This window comes from Pelobates fuscus, chromosome 7 (assembly GCF_036172605.1).
Source record: "Pelobates fuscus isolate aPelFus1 chromosome 7, aPelFus1.pri, whole genome shotgun sequence".
NCBI lineage: Eukaryota > Metazoa > Chordata > Amphibia > Anura > Pelobatidae > Pelobates > Pelobates fuscus.
The window spans coordinates 23,839,474-23,854,939 of NC_086323.1; the positions used below are offsets into that span (position 1 = coordinate 23,839,474).

Below are 15,466 nucleotides of genomic sequence, written 5' to 3' on the forward strand. Positions count from 1 at the left end.
CTGTTAATACTATGTAATGATGTGCTTAGAAATGCATTCAATGTGTAATATAATCATTTCGTACAATTCTCTCTTCGTTTGTGCCATGTAATGCTGTGCAAAACTTTAAGGCTTTATATATTCACTATTTTATGGTACATGGCAGCTAGAACTGGGGTTAAAAGCCCCACCTCTGTGTTACGCTGTAACGGTATGCGTTTTCCTTATGCGATTATCTGACTTTGAAGTTGGCTCAGCTGTAACTGCTACAGCTGAAGAACTAAAAAGCTTATATTGAAAAGACCATTCATGTGAAATGATATGACCTATATTCAAAATGCAGCCCCAATATATATTTTTTTCTTCACACCATCTATACGTGTAAATTCCGCTTTCCTAACAGATAGTTTGCGACTTTTTGTGTTGCAAATCTTCTAGCAGGAGTCACATGGGAATAAACGTTTATGAATTCAAAGGTTAAGAATTAATTTGGTCTGTTGAATGTCTAAATTGAAAATACAGCAAACCATCAGGTAATGTGCTTTAGAAACTTTGCTTGTAATCATTGACAAACCTAGAAGCCATGATGGCATGTGGTCATAACTGAAAATAATTGTAGATTTGAAACCTAGAGAAAGTGATCATGATATGGAAGGAGTAGTTCTAAGAACTTAAATGGACACTCTAATGCCCAAATACAAAAAATAGATAAATAAATAAAATAAAAATAAACTTTTAGTAGTTATGCCCCAAATGAAAGCATGCATTACACGTTTCACTAATAAACCAAATTACTAAATAAAAAAGTGATCAAAAAGTAGATACTAGAGAATATATAAAATAAACTACAATAAAATGTAATAAAAATAAGGAATAAAAAAAAGTCCCAAACTTCTTCTAATGGCCTGAGTTCTTTCAATCTATCCCGTCCTCATTGGGTGTATATGTGGATAGAAAAGAGAGAGATCTATGATTTGTGTAGCTAATGCTTCACTTCCTACCGCTCTTTCAAGGGAGGCCAGTCACAGCTCTGTATGAGACAATAAACATACTGTGCAATGTAGAGTAATAAAAAGCTGAGCCTATTGCATTTTGTGATGTCAGATGCTTAACACAAAGGTTTGGTGAAAAGCATGAATGTGTGCTGGAAAAATCTAATAAACACTGAAAGGGTTACTTTAAGAAGTGTGCCTGTTTAACATAACTGTTTGCATGACTTCTCTTTTGTCATGTAAGCAGTTTACCTAAGGAAAATAACGATCTTAGTTTTCTGTAACCTTTATAACAATGAGAGTGTCCCGTTTTTGTGCAAATTATTTCGCATTTACACAATCGTCTCGTTTTATTTAATTTCTCCTCTACATAAAACAATTATGATACTTTCATTGGAGATGATGGACGGGGATGTGTCAAATGTGACAATTACGCAAAAATCTGATTTTTTTTTTTAAAAAGGTTACTCGAACCAAAAAACAGTGTTTTAAGAAAATAATGTTTTTGGTCAGAGTAATCCTTCCTGTACTGGTGCCCACGTCCCAAAAAATAAATTAGGCAGTAAGATGTCAGGAAGGGCAGGACCCGAGTGGTATGGAAGAGGGGAGCGCTCCGCCATTGGCTGTCTGGCACCATCATTCCTTTGCGTGCTGGCGTCATTAGCCAGCCCTGTACTTTGGTTCCAGCCTGTCTAATGATGTCACCATTATGCGGCCGGAGGTGGTGTTACACTTCCAGCTAGGGATCGACAGGGAAAACAATTTGTCCCAGGCATTTTTTTTAATCACATCGGCTACATGTGAAAGGGGTGGGGCAGAGAGAGGGGTTGTGTCATCACCAATGACAAGCACGCCCTCCTCAAAGTGAGCATGTTGGTGCAATGCTCTTCCAGGGCAGCCCATAGAGTCCTAGAAGAGATCTCGCATGAGAAAAAGGCATTTGTTTTGCGCAGTGCGAGCAGATTGAATGACACACTTGCACTGCATTTCCTTGTGACTTGTAATGCTCAGCAACGCTCAAAACTGCCTGCTAGTGGGAGGAACATTCAGGAAGAATGTTCAGGAACAGGAAGAGCCAGTGGGCCGGTGAGGGAGATATTTGATCTTTCCACCGGCCTAAGAAGGTAGACAGCAAAGCCGGCTCTGCATGGGCTGGCAGGGAAGATGAACTGATCCTTGTCGGCATCGGACCATGGCCATCACAGCCCACCAAGCATTTGCCCGGTTTGCCCGTTGGCCAGTCCAGGCCTGCCTGCCTCCATCAGCAAAGGGGTTAAATCCTGCATGTGCAGTGTGTAATAGTGAGACAGGCACTATGACCACGTTGAATCAGTGCTCAGACATTTCCTTAACAGTTTTAAATGGAAAACATTATAACTCACATGTTTGTGTGACTTTGTCTTTTTAGACGTGACCCAATTTTTTTTTTTGCCTAAATTTGGTGAAGTCAACATACTGTTGGCACTGACATTTGATATATCTTTTACACAAATTGCAAATTGAATAATTAAAATCTAAAACAATTTAGACCTTTTGTAACATTGCCTGCTTTTTGCATCATATAACCTATTAATCTGAGACAGATTCATTATCACAGTTATTATAAATAGCAACACACATAGAGCATTATAATATTCGTAAATGGGAAAAATGAACTAAAGTCTTTTCTTATCTATTATGATGTAAAAATGCTAATCCATAGGACGATGTAGAGATGAGTAAAATAAATGAATGACAGGTGATACTGCATTGTATATAGCAAAGCCAGGGTTTAATGTAAACATAATATAATCATTACAATAGGCAGGAGGGCAAAGACTCGTTTAATCTCTGTGAGTAATGTTAATTCTGAGAAAGAGGAAGAGAAAGGCCTATGTCTTCAAAATTTCAATCTGCTTCCATTATCTGTGATCAAGGTGGATCCACAGGGGATAGGAATTACTGGCAGGGCTAGGACAAGTGAAGAAGCAGTGAATCTATAAGATATATTAATCATCTTCTCCTTCCCTTCACTGGCGCCAGCCTCTACCTCCGACTCCCCGGCGCCTGGAAAATGGATTCTCTGTCCCCACAGGTACAAGCGAGAGCTTTCCAGGGGCAAACCATCAGAATCGTAATTACCGACACTGCTAAGTTCAACCCTCAACAGGCCAAGTGAGAGCTGCACGGCATTATGGGAGGATGTTTTTTTTTTTCACCATGTTATTATGTATCAAGTTTTTTAGTAACCCTTTCTGGGCGAGCTACTAAACTAAAAAAAAAAAAGATAAAAAGATACATTAAGAACAATGTAGCTAATCTACACCCATTCTGAAACCATCTGCTTCATTTTACCTTCAATTAAAAAGCAGCTACCCTAACAGCTAACTATTATTATTATTATTATTATTTAACTGTGCTTTTCTGACTTTAACCCTTTGATGCCCAGTGCAATTCTTTGCTGCCTTCCATATCTTGTCCCAAGGACCTCCTGCTAGCGTGGAATGCCGCGGTTACTTAATAACTGTATCCCCGTGCTGCCCTGCATTCATTCCATTTTGTAACATAATTATTTTAGAATCATCGTGCTGCCACATCGTGTCACAAAGAATTTACGGTTTGAATAGGTGACGTTGTATTGTTAATCCAGTCCAGGAAAAAGAGTCATGTAAAAAAAATGTTAACCCTCTAATTGCCAGATAATTTCATAATTTGTTCTGTGATCTGCAGTAAAACAAACACGCAAAGAGTTAATGCTCTGGACTGCAAACGTTTAATTTGTGAGCGACTGCATGTCTGGGCACTGTGTGTAATATTAATTTATTTCAGGCCCCAGCGTACTGTATTTAAGGAATAATGCAGGGTCTCGCTGTTAGGGGGTTTATTTTCATTACGGACAGTGGGAGATGAAAAGTAAAAGCAGCTTGGTTTATCATATGCTTTATACAGAATGTAACATCTTTTGGTTCCAGTCCAGATTTCTTGCTATGTATGTGTTATCAGCGTTGTTCTAATATTTAATTTGTTTAATTAGCTTCTTTAATCTAATTATTAATTATTTAATATATAGTCTGTTCAGAGATGATCGTCTCACAATAAATGCTCCTTAAAGGAACAGGACTTATATATATATCAGTAAAATAGGTCATTTTTATTCCTGTAACTATTTTTTTTTTATTTGATCGTATTATTGATTTTTTGAAGAAACGACTACAATTTCTGTCTGTAACAGACCCTGGGTAACCGGCTGTTACCTCTGCTAATACCTTCCTTCAGCCACTCTGGAACCCTTAAAACAAGCAGGCATCCCTTTCCCCCAGTAAGCGGAAAAGACACAGCTCTGGGAGTACAACTGAAAATAAACTGCAGTTTATTTTGTCACAAATGGTTTTACAGGCACAGACCCCTACATGGGGTCTCCAACACAATACACCAGGGGTTTCAATCCCAAGAATCTAATGGGGAATGGAGTAGAGACAAAGCAGCTAGGATAAACTGGGCAGTGTCCCTGAGACAACACCCTGCTAGGCAGTGGCGTACACACACTCCATGGGGCCCCGGTGCAAAACTGATCTGTGGGCCCCCCCCTTCCGTGAACCTCTCCCCCCTGACTGTGGGCCCCTCCCCCCCGACACATACATACAGACACAAACACATACACACACCCCCGGCAGACACATACATACATACATACATACATACATACACACATGCAGACACATACATACAGAGACACACACGCAGACACATACATACAGAGACACACACAACCACATACAGAGACACATACAAACACATACAGACACACAGACACACATACATACACAGACATACAGATACACACATACAGAAACAGACACACACACCCAGAGACACAGACACACAATCAAACACACATACAGAGACACAAACATACATACACAGACATACATACAGATACACACACATACAGAGACAAAGACACAGACATACATACACACACATACACACAGATACAAACACATACATACACACACACATACAGAGACACAGACACAGACATACATACACACATACACAGACATACATACATACACACATACATACATACAGAGACACAAATACATAAAATGTTTCCTACCATGTGTGGGTCCAGTGGTGGCTCAGCCTGATGGGAGTCAGAGTTCCCACTCTGACTCCCTCCTCCTTTCAGTTTCCTCCCGCGCGGGCTCTCAGTATGCTGGGAGGAGTGACGTGCGGTCACTTTCTCCCAGCGTGTGATGATCTCATCACAGGGGGCCCGGTTGAGCACTTAAAGCGCCCAGCACAGACCGGGCCCCCTTACAATTTATGTCCATCGAGTGGCCCTGACAGCATGGGCCACCCGATGGACCCCTTGACATGCGGCCCCGGCGGTTTGCCGCACGGGCCGGGGCCGCAAAGCATGGCAGCTGCTACCCGGTCGCAGGGGGGCCGCAGGGCGGCCGGGCCCCCTGGAGTGCCGGGCCCGGTCGCAGCTGCGACCCCTGCGACCGCAGTACGTACGCCACTGCTGCTAGGACAGGAAGAGGAAAGGGGAGGGGCAGAGGCACAGACAAGCAATACAGTCAGAAAAGGAAGGGGGGGGGCGGGAGAGGCACAGACAAGCAATACATTTCACTTGACTGTACTGAGCTGCTGTCCCCCCACACTTTGTTGACCCACAGCTGCATATACAGACACACACACACTGTTCTATGTAGAATACATGCACACAACACAGCGACATTTAGATACATGTAAAACAGTCAGAAAAATGTTACTGCAAGCCTTTAGCCCACGCCAAACAAATCAGGCCATCTATCACATATCTCCACCCATAGAAATGGACAGACCTGTGGCCGGACCCACGACGGGCCTGTCGTTATTTCCAAACTTTAATAGCGTTGAGTAATGGAAATTTTCGCTTATGAATTTTTTAACATCCTTCCGAGAACGCAAATCTTCTGTTTACGTGCAGGTTTATTTTAATTGACTATTTGCCAACTGGGTTGAAAACTCATCATTGGGTGAATATACCCACAGCTGTTTTGCTCTGGAAGACACGCTATGTTTTATTATAATTATTACGTTCTTTATTATAAGGTCAGTGTTGCAAACTTCAAGCAGTACGTTATGGATAAAAAAAAAAAAAAAAATGGCATGTTTGCAGATTATTTCTTCCATTCCTGCGATTTGAAAAGTCACACTGAATAAACTGATCTACTTATTTGAGCAATGCAAGAAAAATGTTGATATTGAAATGCTGATTTAATGTGGTGTGTCGTTCTAGAGATGCCTCACAGGGTAAACTTGTTTTCCTGGCACTATAGCTCCCTATACGTAACCCCTCTGTCGTGCCCTACTGCTTTTCTCTGTGGTGCAGAAGTGGTTAAAATCCCCTTCTTTGACTTATCTGCTACAGCGCCGAATTCTTTTGGCGCTGGTTCAGACTTCGCCTCCGCTCCTCCCCACCGACGTCAGTGCTTGCATTAGAATTTCCCCAACATGTATAATGCTTTCCTATGGGGTTTTGCGTGACGCTAGATGTCCTCATGCATAGCGTCAAAGTCCTTCTAGTGGCTGTCTGCTAGAAAGCCACTAGAGGTGGAGTTAATCCTCAAAGGTAATTATTGCATTTTTTTTTTTTTTTTTTTAAACAGCAATAATTACCTGCTCAGGGTTAAGGGCCCTGGATTATGCACCCAGACCACTTCAATGAGCTGAAGTGGTCTGGGTGCCTGTAGTGTCCCTTTTATGTTGCTATGATGAAAAAACTTGGCGTCATTACAGTGCTGTTAAAAATGCCAGCTATCATTACACTAAGAGGCATGCTACTATAGCTTGTGCTGTGTTCACCAGTGATCACCACACACTAGATGTTTGGGGACTTAGAGCCAGGGTAGTTTAGTGCAGGAGGTGTTTACGGTCGGTTTTTGGATCATGTGGTATTTATTGTAAAAATGTTATGGATTGTTGTTACAATCTTATTTGGGATTTAGGTTCCTCTAAACCGTCTGCATGGGTTAAACTGCTTTACTACCCAGCATTTTGGGAGGTATGTTATTAAGATGACAGTGATGGGCCTTGGGGGAATGTGCCAGTAACACAACCTGCATCACTGTTGACACCCAAAATGTGTTGACCTGTTTTGAATGGTCTCCTGGCTGGCCACTATGAGAACGTCCCACACAGAGAGCACTGCTGAAGCTCCATCTGCACAGCGTAGTGTGAGCACGGCAAATGATTCACTCATGACATCACCAGCCCTAAAATGATGGGCCATAAAGAAATTCAATGTTTCAATATCAACATGTTAAAAGTGAATCATGCACTTATTATTTTGTTTTTATTATTATTATTATTATTATTATTATTATTATTATTATTATTTATTTCCCCATCTCATCTCTTATTCAGTGTATGATTCTCAATAGTCAATTTCTATGATAGTTATTGATTGGAAGAGGGAATATAAATATATAAAAAGGTTCAAATGAATATTGTTGATAATATAAGCACAACATATAACAGATCTTCTATTTTACTCTCCCAATGGGATGGGAAAAGGGGTGAGAGGAAGTAACAATGAATAATATAAAAAACAAAACAAAAAAAAAAAGTCCTGTACTCAAACTCCCATCACTCCTGGGCAGCAGCAACGACCACAGTACACATCAGCCCCAATACATACAGTAAAAAGCAAAAACAAAAAGTTACCTGCGCTCTCTCCTTAATCCCTATGCATATTTAAACAAATTGAGGTTATTTAGTTACTCCAATGGCCATTGGAGGATATGCCCGCCTGCCACGTCGAGGCAGACCTCTCAGGTGGGTCCTACGTTAGTGCTTGCATTAGAATTTTCCCATCATGTATGATGCTTCCACCTTTCAGCTTGCTTCCCTGAGCTTCTGGCAAAGATATCTCTAATGATACAGAGAGGGGTATTTTTTATATACACCCCTATATACTTATTAACCCTTAATAGGGAACACATGGGATTCCCTATTAAGGGTTAATAGGTATGGTGTGGGTGTACATAAAAGATAACCCACTCTGTCTCATTAGAGATATCTTTGCCTGAAGCTCAAGGAAGCAAGGAGAAAGGTCAGTGTGGAACCCACCTGAGAGGTTTGCCTTGACGTTGGCAGGCGGGCATTCCATCCATTGGCCATTGGAGAAACTAAATAACCTCCATTTGTTTAAATATACATAGGGATTTGGGAGAGAGCGCAGGTAACTTTTTTTCTTTGTTTTTTCCTGTAATAATTAATAATACGATTAGCATGATATAACACGTTAGGACATGGGTAGAAGATTGTAGATACATGTGTTTGAGCCAATAGTTGCCCATGTTGAAATTTGTGTGAGATAATAAGTACCTCTATGTATCTTTATTTTGATATAATTAAAGAGGAGAGAGGGAAGAGGGGAGATGGGAATGGGGGAGGAGAGGTAGAGAAAGGGGAGAAGGAAATAAGAGGAAAGTAATCCATGTCTTTATACCCATTTCAGCTAAATAGACCAGCCACTGGAAACCTTCAGATACTCTGCCGTGGGAGATAATTAAATACCAAGAATTAAAATAATGCAAAATAGTGATGGACAAGTTGTGATAGCATAACCCTCCTAACTTAAGAATAGAACGATGAGGAAAATGAGGTATAAAAGTAAGACTTTATACCTTATTGGTGTTATTAACTCGTCCTAAATTCTTATTTTTTTCTCATTGGGATTTCTCGGCACCGTGTGTTTTTGTAGTAGATAGCAATGCAAGGGTTTCCATCTGAAGCATTGGTGATGCTCAAGTCCGTTATGTTAAATAAGCACATGGTATACTTCATAGATACGCATTTCTCCTTGCTTTCCACAATGTCTCATACAATGTTTTTATAATAAATTATAGTAATGAACGCTGCTACAAATGAATAACAAAATTAGATACTTTGAATTGAAAAAAAAAAAAAGGAATATATTTAATATGGAATGTAAAATGGATGAGTTATAGAGACGGTCAAGAAGAAAAGCAATAATAACTTAAAGGAGCACTATAGTGCCCGGAAAACAAACTCGTTTTCCTGGCACTATAGGGTCATTAGGTCCCCCCCAAACTCGGGGCCCCCCTCCCGCTGGGCTGAAGGGGTTGAAACCCCTTCAGCCACTTACCTTTCTCCAGCGCGGGGCTCCCTCGGCGCTGGTGATCTCTCCTCCCCCTGCCAACGTCAGATCCGAATGCGCATGCGCGGCATTCAAACAGCCCATTGGAAAGCGTTACTCAATGCTTTCCTATGGATGTCCTGCGTCTTCTCACTGTGATTTTCACAGTCAGAATTGCGGAAGCGCCTCTAGCGGCTGTCAGTGAGACAGCCGCTAGAGGCTGGATTAACCCTCAGTTATAGCAGTTTCTCTGAAACTGCTATGTTTTAAGCTGCAGGGTTAAAACTAGTGGGACCTGGCACCCAGACCCCTTCATTGAGCTGAAGTGGTCTGGGTGCCTATAGTGGTCCTTTAATATCTTGGAGAGTAATTATTGTGTTGATGTGTCTGCTTTTTTGTCCAGTTTTATACTGTCTTTTGTGCAACAATTCTAATATGCACTCAATTAAAAAATAAATGCAAATAATCAAAATATGTCCTTTATTATGCCTTTTCAATCACAGTATTAAAGATGCACACCTTATTTACGTCTCTGTAAGCATGATAGGAGTGCATGGAACTCCTTACCAAAGTCTCACTTGAACCTAAGCTCCTAACTCTAAGGTCATAGCAGCATCAATGCCAAACACACCATCAGCCTAACTCACATCAGCCCTGCCTGGCCAAGCCAAACCTTACTTTAGCAGAGTTGGTTTGAACAGGGGATGAATAATCAGATGCTTTTTGTGGTAGAAATTGTGCTGTACGCCAAGAATTATTATCAAAGCACTGCAGCTGTTCAGTCTAGGAGTAACACCATTTCAATGATGCAATAAATCTGTCATAGTACATCAGACTCAGAGTGCTTTCTGTAAAACTTTAGTGGGAGTAGTTTCACGTTATGGAGAGGATATAACACGCAGTATACAGAATGATCACTGAGATAGTTTGCAACTTAATGTATGTTTACAAACCATAATGTCTTTACGTTTTTTTGCTGCCCAAGGCCCAGTCGAGTAAACGCTTCCCTCACACCCTACATTACACTTTATCACAACAACACTTACAGATGGACATGGAAATGTGTGCAATTACATACATATGTATTTGTGCAATGTGTGTGAAAGAATATCTATACCTATGGATATACCTATACCTGATAGAATATATATATATATATATATATATATGTATGTGTTTATATATTACTCAATCATCTGGGGTGGCAAGACATAGCCTTACATGTTACATGTGACAATATATGGCGCAATGACATTGATTTTTTTTTCCAGGGCTGCTTTGTATCCCCAGTCCGGCCCTGCATAAAAACACACCTCAGTATTCAACAGCAAAATTGTATATAAACACACTCCTGCATTCAAAAACAAACACTACACATAAATGCAGGCTTTGTCAATAGTACATACAAACACACCCATTTTTTTCACGCAAACATACTCCATACAAAAACATGCTAACATTCAAACACACACAAACACTGCTTAGTGCTAAATCCAACCCTGCAAGTGTGGGACAATGGTAAAACCCCAGTGTCAAAGCATTGTTGGAATTGCACACCAGATGGTGATCTTTTGGCCACCCTTGTGATACATTCTTGCACTAGGGCCCTCTCTACTTTAGTTCCAAAACTGAATCCAACTGTTATAATTATTTGCTTATATACTGCATTTATAGTATTTTAAGGGTTGTAGTCTATCAACATCTTAAAGAACAAAGTTTGACAACTCTAATCTAGAAGCTATGAATAGGCAGCTCTGATTGATCCTGGGAATACTGTCATCCCGGTTAATTCTGGAACTGGAAAGACAACCTTGCATTTCATTCTGGCACATCAAACACCCCCTATGCAGTTCCTTATCCACCTCCTCATGTCCCAGCGTTGTGCTTACCAAAGTTGACAAGAATTGAGATGTCATTGAGAATTTTTAAACAAATATTTTCAGAGCCCCCTGCCGCACACATTTTAGTTTTGGGAGAAGTGTAACAGAACCAGTAGTAATATAACCCATTATCTCTGAAAATGAAATTAGCTGCTATTGAGACCTTTTGACTTACACACTGGTCTGCTGGTAAAGGCATTGCAAATCATCCCATATCTTGCTTATTAGAAATGCTCGCCTGTCGGTTTAGCACCCACAGAGCTTGTAGGGGCCTGTAACACCTGTCTTTCAAATCACAGCCTCTGGCCTTATATTGCAGCCACTAGCTATGGTACTTAGTGCAGTCATCATCAGATGACCCCCACTGAGTTCTGAGCAGCCTTGCTATCTCCGAAACGCCATGAAGCAGGGAGTTATGCAAATTCCAAACGTTCTGTTCTTCATAACGACGACAATTAATGCTAAATATCAACAGTGTCCCTTGGCATTGATTGCATCTGATTTCCATAACAACTGGCTGCCGGAGTGAAGAGACACAGTATTTATCATGAACAATTTCTAATTATTTGCCACGGTAACAGGAAGCGCAGAAAGTGCTGATCAGAGTGCCCGTCAGATCTCAGTGCTTGTATGAAATGAGATATTGATTGAAAGTTGTTGTGTTTTTTTTTTTTTTCCTTCTTATTTATTTTTTTCGTTCTCTCATTTTACAGTGGCAACACTAAGACTGTAGTTCCATCAAGGAAGGGGTTAAATTTTATTTTATAGAAAAAAAAAAGTATAAATTTCCAAAGCAGCTAAAAAAAAATGGCAAACCTTGAAAAAGCTTTGTGTCCTTAAAGTTACCCCAATGCACTCGCTCTACTACTTTAGGTTTAGAGCCGTATTGTCTTGTGAGCTCGTGACCTTGACTAAAAGACTGTTCCCCAGGCACAACTGCAACGTGAGCAATAACAGTAGACTAATAAATGTATATATCATAGTGCTAACGTTCAAGGAAGAAAGATTACAGCTGCCTGTTGCAGGATGTGCTCAGCTTTTTAAATCGCTAATTTAGATTTGTGTAGAAAGTGCATAGCAACCACGAACGCATGGAATACGAACATCCCAACGCTTCCTGCGCAGCTGTCCTTTAAAAATGCAGCACCAGCCAATGGGGAACAGCTATTGATTTTTCCACTGGCTTTAAGTGGCTTTGGACATTGATCAATGATTTAAAAAAGAAATACTAAATCTTACGGATGGGGAAGGCACGCGGGGTAATGTGTGATGAAAAAAAACAAGGCAAATAAAAACCAAGACGGAATATTTAACGTTTGCCTGATATAAAAAGCTGAAGATTCTGCTAATGGATTTTTGTAACTGTATATCTTGTAGAAATGGTACACAAATGAACACTATTTCATAGCAGCCTCCCCTTCAACCCAAAACAATTGATGGCTGTATTGTGTAGCAACACAGACTGCAACATTGTAACGGTAGGGCACCAGAGACTTAAATATCCCCACGCAAGTATCATTAATAAAATTTGGGCCCAGATGCACCATTAGTACATATGTATTTCCTTGTATTAAATATATATATATATATATATATATATTTTTTTTTTTTTTAAATATATAAAAAATAGAATATTATGTTATGATGCAAACAAAATCAAACCAAAATGCAAACAGTTACAAATGATATGGTTAAAGATAATTTCCCTTCTGGAGACATGGGGGGTCTTATTCTCTAAACAGTGAATTTAAAACATTTGCAACCAGTTTTCAAAATATATAATATGTGTATGTATAATATAGGTCATAATATATCTAATATAGGTCATATATAGTTCATAATGACATTAACTCACTACAGAAATCTGGAAGTAAGACTGATACGACAAGGCCTGCATATAATAATACTTATCATCAACACATTTTGAAATTCATACACTTGTGTAGACAAGCAGAGAACGGAAAAGGGATAAAGCAAACAGAAGACACATGCACATCTTTAATTCTACAATCTAAGGGCAGGGGTGTGGAAATGTAAAAAAAAACTTTTAACCCAATCCACTTGTCCCTCATGACAATTTACTTGTCCTGATCCACAAAATAATTTTAATTAGAAATACTGGGGTATCTATCTATCTATCTATCTATCATATTGTGCTGGCTGTGTATAGTGTGTCTGAGTAATATGAGTTTGTGACGTACGCTGGATTTGTGTAATGTGTGGGGAGTTTGTTGGCTGTGTGAAATGGGTGTGTGTGGTGTGCGTTGGCTGTGTGTAATGTGGGGATGTAAGCTGTGTGTAATGTCTGAGTGGGGGATGTGTGTAGTGTGGTGGGGTTGTTGGGGTATCTGTGTGTAAGGGTGCTGTGTGTATTCCCTGGTGGTCCAGCAAAAGTTAGAATTACAACATGAGGGCTTTATTTTTGTTTGTTTTCTTAGAGGAAAAAGTGAGTACTAGGATGGGGAGGGAAGCAGGAAGCTCACAAGAAGTTTAGCACAATGAGGTTGTTTTGGTTGATAGATCATGTCACTGCTCAATTCTCTGCCATTTAGGAGTTAAATCACATTGTTTATGCAGCCCTAGTCACACTCCCTGAAAAGAAGTGTTCATTTGAGACCTATCTTAATAGAGTGTGTTTACTTTAGAAGTTGTTACCTCACTCACTCGATATAGCTTGCTAATTTAAATCAGCCTCCTGGTGATGCATACAAAGACCACAATTTTATAATGTTGGACCAGCTTGTCAAATTGTTTCATATTTCTAACAAATACCTAACGTTTCAGTATTTTGCTATTTTATGATATATTGATGTATTTTTTTTTATATATGATATATTTTCTGATAATTTAATAGTTAAAGAAATCATTTTAAAAGCTTATCAAAGAAATATTATATCAAGTTCAAAATTAGATAAAGATTCACTCTGCATGCCTGACAATTTTAACTTAAGTGAATAAGTGGCAGACAGCCACTAGAGCTAGAGTTTATCCTGCACGGTTATTATTGCAGTTTATCAATAAATTAAACTAACAGGGGCACTGCACCCAGACCACTTCAATGAGATAAAGTAGTCTAGGTGCCCATAGTGTCCCTTTAGAACATCCCTTTTAGGATTCTAACACACTACTAAAGCTAAAAGCTCAAAGCATATGTTTTAATTGTATTATTATTATTATTATTATTATTATTTTATTTAACATAAATTGTTATTTTTGATATCAGGTTATATGCATGTAGTTTATGACACGGCATGAAATTTCCACTGGCAACTGAAATTATGGAGGTGGAACTATACGGCGCTTCCCGCCATGCCAAGGGTAGTGGGGACTGCGCAGTGATTGGCTGAGAATGTCTGCCGTAATCCCTGGAATGCAATGGTGTTGCATGGGGTGGAAGCATGGAGAATTCTGGGTAAACTGTATAGTAGTGTTTACATTTTCCACTTGTCGAGTGAAAATTTAACCCTTGCAAGTAAAGATTTACCCCTGGTGAGCATACTAAGGCTGGCAGTGGTGAGTAGCTTTTAAGGCCTTGCTAGGAGCAAAGAATTTCTAATGTTAAGCCCTTTATTGATGTGCTACAGAATCCAGTCAAAACAAACGCTTCAATCCATTGAAGTGGTTATAGTGTCTATTGTGTTCCTTTAACTTTCTTATAGAGTAGTTTAGAGGGAATCGAAATTAAACTTACAATTATGTATCCACGCGTTTGTCATCAGGAAACCTCACTCTGCTGCACATGGGGTAAGGAATAAGCGGGGTATTCTGCTATTAAATATTTACTATTTGTTTATTCATTTAATACCGTGCTTTCATCTTGTATGCATTTTGTTAAAACAGTTTTAAAGTTACTGACTGCCCGGGAAAGAAATAGTTAACCCATTGTGAAAGTGGACTGTTCTGTTAAGGTACCACGGCTTTAAAAACCCAGAGCTCTCGGGCAGAATATCTTGGGAATGCCCCGTGTCCTATTGTTGTGTACGGCAGATGCTTCCTATTAACTTAAAGAGGCGCCCAATGAAGCCCTTTCGCAGCCTTTTGTAGCGTTATGCAAAATGTCACCTCTGCAAGTGACAGAACGAGCTGCTTCTACAATTGTTATTATTACCAGTTGTCTCTAATAAATCAATCATCTAGAAAATAACAGGGCGGCTGGATACTAAATATAAACATTTTGACAACATCTTCATTGCCAAAAAATATTTATGAGCTCAGAAAAATAAACACGAACAATTGTAAAAGCGAATCCATCACTATGTACTTCATGGTATCAGTGACTGTATGAGTGGATCACAGAGCTATGTATGTGTATATATATCTATGTATCATCGAGCTCCCCATTTCACATATTACTTAAGTATATTACACAATGCTATTTGCACTAATGCATGCCGTGTTTCAGAGAGCTCCACAGCAATAAACTCAGTGTGTATTGCACTATTATTTGTTCTTTCTTTTTTCCCCTGAGGTTTATTACATTG

At 39.6% G+C, this 15,466-nt stretch overlaps 1 protein-coding gene across 1 annotated transcript in view; it reads right to left on the minus strand.

Annotated features, from left to right (window-relative positions):
* Positions 1-15,466, minus strand: part of AGBL4 (AGBL carboxypeptidase 4) — a 1,519,087-nt gene that overhangs the window by 796,258 nt on the left and 707,363 nt on the right. The gene's annotated exons all lie outside the window — the stretch shown is intronic.